Source organism: Sciurus carolinensis, chromosome 9, assembly GCF_902686445.1.
Source record: "Sciurus carolinensis chromosome 9, mSciCar1.2, whole genome shotgun sequence".
Taxonomy (NCBI): domain Eukaryota; kingdom Metazoa; phylum Chordata; class Mammalia; order Rodentia; family Sciuridae; genus Sciurus; species Sciurus carolinensis.
In genome coordinates, this window is record NC_062221.1 from 92,675,137 (window position 1) to 92,685,422 (window position 10,286).

General features: G+C 39.6%; 1 non-coding gene across 1 annotated transcript; it reads left to right on the plus strand.

Annotated features, from left to right (window-relative positions):
* The first annotated feature begins 7,235 nt into the window (after positions 1-7,235).
* Positions 7,236-7,337, plus strand: LOC124993861 (small nucleolar RNA U13). The gene has a single exon (XR_007110377.1). It is a non-coding gene; the product is annotated as a small nucleolar RNA U13 (small nucleolar RNA).
* Positions 7,338-10,286: the final 2,949 nt, after the last annotated feature.

Below are 10,286 nucleotides of genomic sequence, written 5' to 3' on the forward strand. Positions count from 1 at the left end.
ACGTCAACTACTAAAACGTGACCGCAGACAATGGAGAAAAAGCTGGAACACACCAGGCAGACACATTGCAGGGGAGCTCCTGCTTCAAATAGCATTCAGACTGAGCAGTCTTGAATCAAATGACCTTTAAAAGTCCTCTGATTTTATTTCTCTCATGCCCCTTCCTTCTCATGGATTTTTCTATTTGCTCCTGTGCTTCTCTGAGAATCATGACTTACCATATTACTGTGTTTCTGAGCCAAGGGGTGAGAAGAAAAGCCACTTGTTTATGAGAACACAGTGAGCAGTAAACACACATTAGCTAATCACAGGTGGCAGAAGTGCCTCAGAGATGAAAGAGAGATTCCTGAAGAGTCCTGGTTGGCTCCTTTGTCATGTAAAAGAGGTTCATGCCTGCACAGCATTATTATTGCCCTGTAATGAGTGGCTAGCCAGTGCCCATCCCAGCTGGAGAGCCTAAACAAAGAGACACAACAGTAATTTTGAAGATTTCATTTGTTGTACCTATCCCTCCACCAAAACACTTGAGGGCAATTTATCCAGTAGCAATGAACATGGTGTGAAGGAAGGTAGACAACTCGAGAAGGAAGAAGAGAGGAAAGGATGTAAGGTGTCCAAAAGCAATGTACTTCTCAGTAAGGGCCGAAAAACAGTTGGACAAGATTTTCTTTTTTTCTTTTTTTTTTTTTTATTGTAAACAAATGGGATACATGTCATTTCTCTGTACATGGAGTAAAGGCATACCATTTGTGTAATCATAAATTTACATAGGGTAATGTTGTTTGATTCATTCTGTTTTTTTTCCCCCTCACCCCTCCCACCCCTCTTTTCCCTCTATACAGTCCTTCCTTCCTCCATTTCTTGCCATCCTCCTTAACCCTAACAGGGTTTTCAATGCCATACTAGAAGGGGTCTATTTAATTCTGCAACCAATAAGAAGCACATCAAGGTCTTCACATTGAGAGCTACATGATCTTTTTTACTGTGAGTTATCTCTGAGGATGTGATGTGTGGAGCGCAATGAGGTAGGAAACAACTAATGACAAAAAGGAGCGCTAAGAGGCTTTGAAACAGTTGAGACAGACAATAAAATTAACTCATGTGGCACTTATGACAACTGCCAGAATGCTTTGACACTGCAAGCTTGGATCATTTCACGATTGTTTGATTGTTTATGTACTACCCTGGAGTCCCTAATCTTCCCTTAATCCCTTTTCCACCCTGGTCCAGACTCTTCTCATTTAAGGTTATGTAAAATAAATTATATCTACCAGAACTTCCCTTGGGGGATAAAATATATGAATCTGAAGGAAATATTTTAATAAACCACTTGATATAGAGAGTAAGATTCCAAAGATTGTAAGAATAGAAATTTACCAAAGTCCTTCTGTTCATTCATTCCATAAAATATTGACTGATTGCTGGGGCTCAGATATTGGGGATACAAAGATGAACAAGAAATATAAAGTTTCCAATTCACATTCTTAATTTATACTAACATTAATAGAATTAATAGAGCCTTATGGAAAAAAGTATGGAGCTTCCTTAAAAAATTAAAATAGAACTCATATGATCCAACAATCCCACTACTAGGTATATATTTGAAGGAAATTAAATCAGAATGTCAAAGAGATACCTGCATCCCTGTTTTCACTGCAGCACTGTTCACAACAACCACAGAAAGGAAACCATCTGTGTTCATTAATGGATGAGTGGATAAAGAAAATGTGATACTTTTTTATGCAAAATGAAGTCATAGTCATATTCAGGTATAATAAAGAATGAAGTCTTATTATTTGGACAACATGGAATTAGAGATCTTCACATTAAGTGAAATAAACCAGGTACAAAAAAGACAAATTCTGTGTTATCTCACATATGGAATCTAAAAAAGGTGAATTAATAGAAGTTGATTAGAAAGGTAGTTACCAGGGACTAGGTGTGGGGTGGGGAGATGTTGATCAAAGGATACAAAATTGCAGTTAGATTGAAACAATAAGTTCAAGAGATCTAGTCTATCGTGACTACAGTTAATGGCAATGTATCATATTCTTGAAAATTTCTTAGAGTAGGTTTTAAGTGTCCTCATCACAAAAACATAGATATGTGATGTAATACATATGTTAATTAGCTTAATTTAGCTGTTTGAAATTGATACATAATTTCAAACATCAAGTTAGCATGATAAATTTATACAACTTTTATTTATCAATTTAAACAATTATTTTAAAAGAAATACAAAGTTCCTGTTGAGATGAATTATACCTTACAATGCTATTGATTTCAGTATATTTTATTTTGCTGACCACCAAGATAAACAGAGAAGACAAGCATAAGAGCACAAATAAATTGCTTTAAATAATATCGGAAAAGAAAATCAAGGTGTTAGGTTAATATATAGAGAAAGACTTTAAGAGAAGGGGGGTTGTGGTGGCAAAGTGGGAACCTAGTAACCTAGATAGAAAAAAATGAACTTGGAAGAGAAGGCACGTCAAATGGGATTTTTTAAAAATGTAATTTGCTTAAAGGGATGCGATCTAAACTATCTTTTATGTCTTCCCCAAAAATTCTTAAGTAAAAGTTCATTATTCATTATTCATAGTGCTTGGGTTCACAAGGGAAGTAGAAGAGATGTTCCTTTCTGCAGCTAGGTTAGCAATGAGGAAAGCAAGATGCTCCATGCATGGATGCAAAGATGGCACTGTGGTAGAGAACTTGGTGAATCTAGCCTTGGGATTTCATGTCCATAACAGTGGTGGTCTGTATCTTTTATTTGACACTTACATATGACCATTGTTTTAGTCCATTTTTCATTGCTATAATGAAACACCAGTGGCAGACTGCTTTGTAAAGAGGTTTCACAGTTTCAGGAGCTGAGAGTCAGAAAAGGATGACCCTGACTCTAACAAGAACTGCGTGATAAATGATAAGAGTACATGTGGAGGAGACGTCGCATAGTCAATCAGGAAGGCAAAGACTCATTCCCAGGGCAGGCTCAATCATAACTACTGGTTAGAGAGAGAACTCAAGGATCACATGAGAACTAAATTAGTCCTCTCTGAGAGCAGCTTCCCTACTGACTTGAAGACATGCACCCTTGGATCACCACGTCTTAAAGTTCCTACCATCTCCCACATCACCACACTAGGGACCAGGCTTCCAACATATGAATGTTTGTGGGACTCACACATACCATATCCCAAACACAGCAACCATGTAGTAGCTGTTCCTAGGAGCTTTCTTCCGCCTCTATGTATCCTTTACTCTCAATTTAATTTAATGTCATTCATTAAATTCTCATCTTTTAAGGAAATCTTAGATTTTGTTCCTTAATGGAAAAATAAACATTTTTTCAAATTTTGTTTGCTCCATTTCTTTCCTTTTCCTCTCTCCCTAGTTTTATGTGTCAGTTTACGTTTCCTTCCTAGAAAACTGCCTTCCTGTGTTCCATACCAACACTCCTAATTTCTTAAAATAAATCTATTGTGTGTATTTAAGGTACACAGTATGATGTTCAGCATACCCATTACCTCACAGTCACTCCTGATTTTTTGTTTTGTGGCAAAAGCAGCTAAAATCTGCGCATTTAGCAAGAATCCCAAGCACAGCATCATTTTATTACCTGTAGTCCTCAAGTCGTACATTACCTGTCTAAACTCAGTCATCCCACAAATCTGCCTCATATCATCTGACCAACCCCTCTCCGTTTCCTCCACCACTCCCAACCCCTGGCAACAACTGTCTTATTTTCTATCTCTGTGTTACAGTTTGGATATTAAATGTCCCCCAAGGTTCGTGTGTTGAAAGCTTCAGTCATCAGTTTATGGCACTACTGGGAGGGAGTAGAAACTTTAAGAGGTAGGCCTGATAAAACGAAGTGAGGTCATTAGGAGTGTGAACCTGAAGGAGCTGTTGGATCCCTGGCTCTGTCCTCTCCTTTTGGTTTCCTGGCCACCATGAGGTGAACAGCCTTGCTCCCCCACAGCACTCCCTGCCATGATGTTTGCCTCACCATGGGTCCAAAGCCACAGGGCCAAGTGACCATGGACTGAAAGAAAACTCTCAAACTATGAGCCATACTAAATCTCTTCTCCTTTATTTATTTATTTTTCTTCTCCTTTAAAGTTGTTTATCTCAGGTGTTTTGTCAAACAGATGAAAATCTAACACCTTATGTTAGACTTTTTCTTTTCTTAGATTCCACATATGTGTGAGATCCTGCAATATTTTTCATATGGTGTCTCTGTTTTAGTTGACTTTTTTTGCCCCCTGTGGCTGAAAGACCTGATGAAAACAATTTTAGAGGATGAAAAGTTTATTTGGGGACTCACAGATTCAGAGGTGTCAGTCCATAGACAGCCGGCTCCACTCCTCAGGACTCAAGGTGAGGCTGAACATTTTGGAGGAAGACAATGGCAGAGGGAAGTAGCTTACATGATGATCAGGAAGCAGAGAGAGAGAGGGATCTCCACTTGCCAGATACAAATGTATACCCCAAATTCATGACCTCAATGCCTACTTCCTCCAGTTACAACCTACCTGCCTGCAGTTACCACTCAGTTTATCTCATCAAGGGATTAATTCACTGATTTTGTCAAGGCTTTTATGACCCAATCATTTCACCTCTCAATGTTCTTGCACTGTCTCACACATGAGCTTTTGGGGGACACCTAAAATCAACCCATAACCAGTCTCCTTTATTTCACTTAATATAGTGTCTTCCAGTTTTATCCATGTGTGGTAAACAGTAAAATCTTTTTTAAGGCTGAATAATATTCAATTGTATATATTTCCCATAATTTCTTAATACAATTTATCTGTCAACAGATTGTTTCTACACATGGGCAACTGTGAATAATGCTACAGTGAACATGGGAATGTACATGTCTTTACAAGGTGCTGATTTCATTTCCTTTGGATATGCACCCAGAGCAGGGATTGCTGGGTCATGTAGAAACTTCATTTTCAATTTCTTTGGAAACCTCCATGTTTTCCACAGTGAGTACACCAATCTACATTCCTACCAATAGTGTACAAGGGTTTCCTTTTCCCCATACCCCTGATAACACTTATTATCTTTTGACTTTTTGATAACAGCCATTCTAAAGGGTGTGAAGTGATATCTTGTAGTGGTTTTGATTGGCATTTACCTAGTGATTAATGATGTTGAATGCCTTTTTATACACATATTGACCATTTTTATGTCTTCTTTGGAGAATATCTAGTTGGGTCCTTGACCCATGTTTTTAATTGGATCATTTGTCTACTAGTTACATTAGTTTTTAAATAAATTTTGGATATTAAGTCCTTTTCCAGTTTGAAACCACATACATATATCAGTTGACAATTTTGTGGGTCAGGAGACCTGGCTTGCCTTAACTGGGTCTTCTTTTGCTCTCACAAGGCTGCGATCAAGATTTCAGGCACAGCAGAGGCTTGTGAAACACAATTGGAGAAGGATTCATTTCCAGGTTCACCTGACTGTTGTCAGGATTTGGTTCCTCACAGGCTTTTGGAATGAGAGCCTTGGTTCCTCCATGACTATTGGCAAGAGGACACCCTCACTTCCTCCACACGGTCCTCTCCATATGGCTGCTAACCCCTTTTGGATACATGATTGACAAATAATTTTTTCTCAACTCACAGACTGCAGTTCTATTTTGCTAATTGGTTCCTTTGTTCAGCAAAAGCTCTTTGATTTATTGTAGTCATGTTTGTTTGTTTTCATTTTTACTTTTGTAACCCATTGTTCTGGTGCGATATCCACAAAGACCATTGCTAAGACCAACATCCAGGAGCATTTCCTCTATGTTCTCTTCCAAGAGTTTCATAGTTTCAGCTCTGTCATTTAGGTCTTTCATTCATTGTGCAAAACTTCTGATTTTGGTATGCAGCACTTGTTACATCTTAGTGACTCAGTCAAAATGCCAATTTAAGCACAATTTTTGAGTATATGACTGTTTTTCCAACTAAAATTAAAGCTTCTTGAGGGCAATGACTGTTTCTCACCTATCCTGGTGTCCCCCACAGCATCTATTACACTGCAGTACATGCCAGTCTCGGTAAATATCCATGGGTTAGTGAAGTGGAGAGGAAATTGTGCTTCAGGGTGCTGATAATACCTAGGAAATGACTTTACTGATCATCAGTACCCAGGGTGAGGGCATGTGGACTTCAGGTAGAGTCAAAGTGTCTGATTTTCCACTTCCCAACTCTTGCTTTGTGAATCCATTCTTTCATTCATTCAACAACCCTACTCATGCACCATGCTGTTTGACAAGAAGATATTCTCAACCTGGAATCAGGGCACTTATTTGTTCTTCCAACTTCAAGAAACTCTTCTTAACCACAAAGCCACAGAGCTACAGCTAACAGATGGAACTTGGAAAAGCAGCATGATAGTGTGCCTGAAGTGGATGGCAATGTTGCTTTCTGTAAAGCTTCCATTAAGTCAGACAACATGATTTACCTGCTCAACACCTTCTTACAGCTCCCATGCACCTTAGAGCTCCAACTACACTACAGATGATCTGGCCTTAGCACTTTCCAACCTCATTTTCCACTATACCCCTGTCCCTCACTCCTTTCCTGCATGACCTTTTTATTTGTAAATGGAAGCCAGGCTTTGCACTGCTGCATCTCTGCCTGGGACTCCTCCCCCTCATTTCATTCATACTTCAGTTCAAATGTCTTCTCATTAGTGTTTTGTTTTGTTTTGTTTTTGGAAACCCCATATAGACGACTATTCTCATCAACTCTATCCTCCTAAATGGTTTTCATTCTTCATGACATTATGCAGTATGTTTCTTTAATTTTTATTTACTATACTTTTTGAAGACAGGGGCTCTTGACTATTTTGCTCATTACTGTATCCCTATCACATTGTAGGCAATCAAGAAAGCTCTATCTTTGATGAGAATGAATAAATGAATCCTGGCAATTAGTAGTTAGGAGAGAGACTCAGAAATCATGAACCAAGGCAGATTCTATTCCAGCTAGGTTTGACTGTCACTGGGATCCAAGCCAACCAAGAGCTGCTGGACACACATGTATGCACAAACTGTGGAAAATAGTGAGGTTTTGCAGTTCACTATTGGTGAACGTATTCACACCTGAAGGTGGGGTAAAACTGTGTTCAGGCAATTACGTGATCACTGGCTCCAAAGTTACAGCAGGAATTCAGCCAAAACAGAGAAACACAATCCAAAGTTAGGAGCTTGAAAAGTTCAAAGTCAGGTCCTTTTTAGTTCATTAGCCTGATGATTGGGTGTTCATACCATTGTATGACATGTGCCTCCCTGTAAATTGTTAGGATGTCAGCACATTACACATCTAAGTAAAAAGAAAAAAAAAAAAAAAAAAAAGGCCCAAAACAGAAAATTAGAATTTATAGCCCTTCCCTTTTCCAGTCTTAAATTTCCCATTATCATAAAATGTCAACTAACTGCACAGTAGTTTAAGTTCTTGTCTTTTCGTGCCCAACAGAGATAGCCAGTTTGACATCTTCCTTCATGTGTACCATTAAATGCTTTGATAAGTCATAAAAATTATCAAACATTTCATTTGCTTAATCCACCTCTGACGATTTCTATATGAAATGCTCCTTTCTATTTGAAAACAATAATAATAATTTTGTCTTTGGGCAAGCACTTCATTACCTGTCCAAACATCAGCTTAAGACTGCCCCCTAGGGTACAGTAACGACAGTGCTGTGACCCTAATGTGGAACTGAAGTTCCTAATTCCCACACTTGACTTTTCTGGGGGACTGTCATTTTTTATTTTATATGCTTCTGCATTATTTGAATGGAGATTAAACAGTTATTTTATAAGTAAAAATGGCTTACATTTTAAGATAAAATATTAACTAGATCCAATTTTTCATTCTAAAAAAAGTAATATATGACAGTGTCTTGCCTGAAATAGAATGAATTCAAATTTTAGGGCTCTGTTTGTTTACAGTTATATCTTCAAACTATTGAGTCACTACTGTGCAATAAACACCTTTTGGGTTGGGGAATGCAGACATGATTAAGATGTGGTCTCTGCCACTTAAGATTTCACAGCTTAGACTCCGGCGGTGGGCCCCTCCCACACCGCCAGCTTCTCCAGCTTCTCGGAGCAGGCCCCCCAGTGAGAGCCTTTCTGATCAGAACCAGCTCCAAGTCCCGGAGCCAGCGCGGCCAGCTCCGGCCGCAAGCGGCTACAGGGACCAGGACAGGGCAGCCAGGAACTTCCCCAAGCAGCCCAGCCCCCTGCGGCGGGAGGCACCTTTCAAGGCTAGCTTCTCGGAGCAGACTGCCCAGTGAGAGTCTTTCTACACAGAGCCAGTCACAAGTCCCTGAGCCAATGAAGAGCTTCGACCCGCAAGCAGCCTCTGGGATCAGGGCAGAGCAGCCAGAGACTTCTCCAGGCGGCCATGCCCCCTCCAGCCGCAGGCTCTTTCCATGGGGTGATCCAAGATGGCGGACTAGAGGGTGACTGCATCTCCAATCGCTCCACAACCCAGGACTCAAGAAGGGGAGGCATTGAGAGACTCGGACTAAAATAGAGCCACGGGGCGGGTCTCCCCCACCAGATGAAGCTTGGCCAGGGCGGCAGGCACGGATAGGGGCGGCTTATCAGAGCAGGGCAGGGCAGCTAGAGTCTTCCCCAGGTAGCCTTGCACACTCCAGCGGTGGGCTCCTCCCACACGGCCAGCTGTGCGGTACAGGCCCCCCAGTGAGAGCCTTTCCGCACAGAGCCAGCTCCAAGCCCTGGAACCAGTAGCTGGCTAGGGGCAGCTTTCTTCGGAAGCACTGCATTATCAAATTCCTCCAAGACTTCAGGCTACTGAAGGCTGGGAGGTGATACACTGGAAATCTACAGGGACACTATAAGCCAATAGAGGAAATCTGCAATATCTCAGAGTCCCACTGACATCTGACCAGTATGAGAAAACAAGGGAAGAAATTGTCCCAAATAAACCTAGATACTATATCAATAAAACCCAATCACAGCACAGCAGAAGAAATGTCAGAAAGGGAGTTCAGAATGTACATAATTAAAACAATCAGGGAAGCAAACGAGGAATGAAAGAGCAAATGCAGGCATTGAAGGAGGAGATGAAAGAGCAAATGCAGGCATTAAATGATCACATCAATCAACAGGTAAAAGAGCAAATACGGGAAGCAAGAGATCATTTCAATAAAGAGTTAGAGATACTGAAAAAAAAACAAACAGAAATCCTTGAAATGAAGGAAACAATAAGCCAAGTTAAAAACTCCATAGAAAGCATAACCAATAGGATAGAACACCTGGAAGACAGAACCTCAGACATTGAAAACAAAATATTTAGTATTGAAAACAAAGTTGGTCAAACAGAGAAGATGGTAAGAAATCATGAACAGAATCTTCAAGAATTATGGGATATCATGAAAAGGCCAAATTTAAGAATTATTGAGATTGAGGAAGGCTTAGAGAAACAAACCAAAGGAATGAACAATCTATTCAATGAAATAATATCAGAAAATTTCCCAAATCTGAAGAACGAAATGGAAAACCAAGTACAAGAGGCTTATAGGACTCCAAATATACAAAATTACAACAGACCCACACCAAGCACTTTATTATGAGAATACCTAACATACAAAATAAAGACAGAATTTTAAAGGCCGCAAGAGAAAAGAATCAAATTACATTCAGGGGGAAACCAATAAGAATATCAGCAGATTTTTCAATCCAGACCCTAAAAGCTAGAAGAACCTGGAACAACATTTACCAAGCCCTGAAGGAAAATGGATGCCAACCAAGAATCTTATACCCAGCAAAACTTACTTTCAGATTTGACGACGAAATAAGATCCTTCCATGATAAACAAAAGCTAAAGGAATTTACACAAAAAAAGCCAACATTACAGAACATTCTCAGCAAAATATTCCATAAGGAAGAGATGAAACACAACAATGCAAATCAGCAATGGGAGGAACTAGCCTAAAGGAATAGCCAAATAAAGGAGAAACCAAATCATGTAAAAAAACAAAAATGAGTCAAATGACTGGGAATACAAATCATATCACAATAATAACCCTGAATGTTAATGGCCTGAACTCATCAATCAAAAGACATAGACTGGCAGATTGGATTAAAAAGAAAAATCCAACAATATGTTGCCTGCAAGAGACTGACCTCATAGAAAGAGATACCCATAGACTAAAGGTGAAAAGATGGGAAAAAACATACCATGCACACGGACACAGCAAAAAAGCTGGAGTATCCATCCTCATTTCAGATAATGTGGACTTCAAGC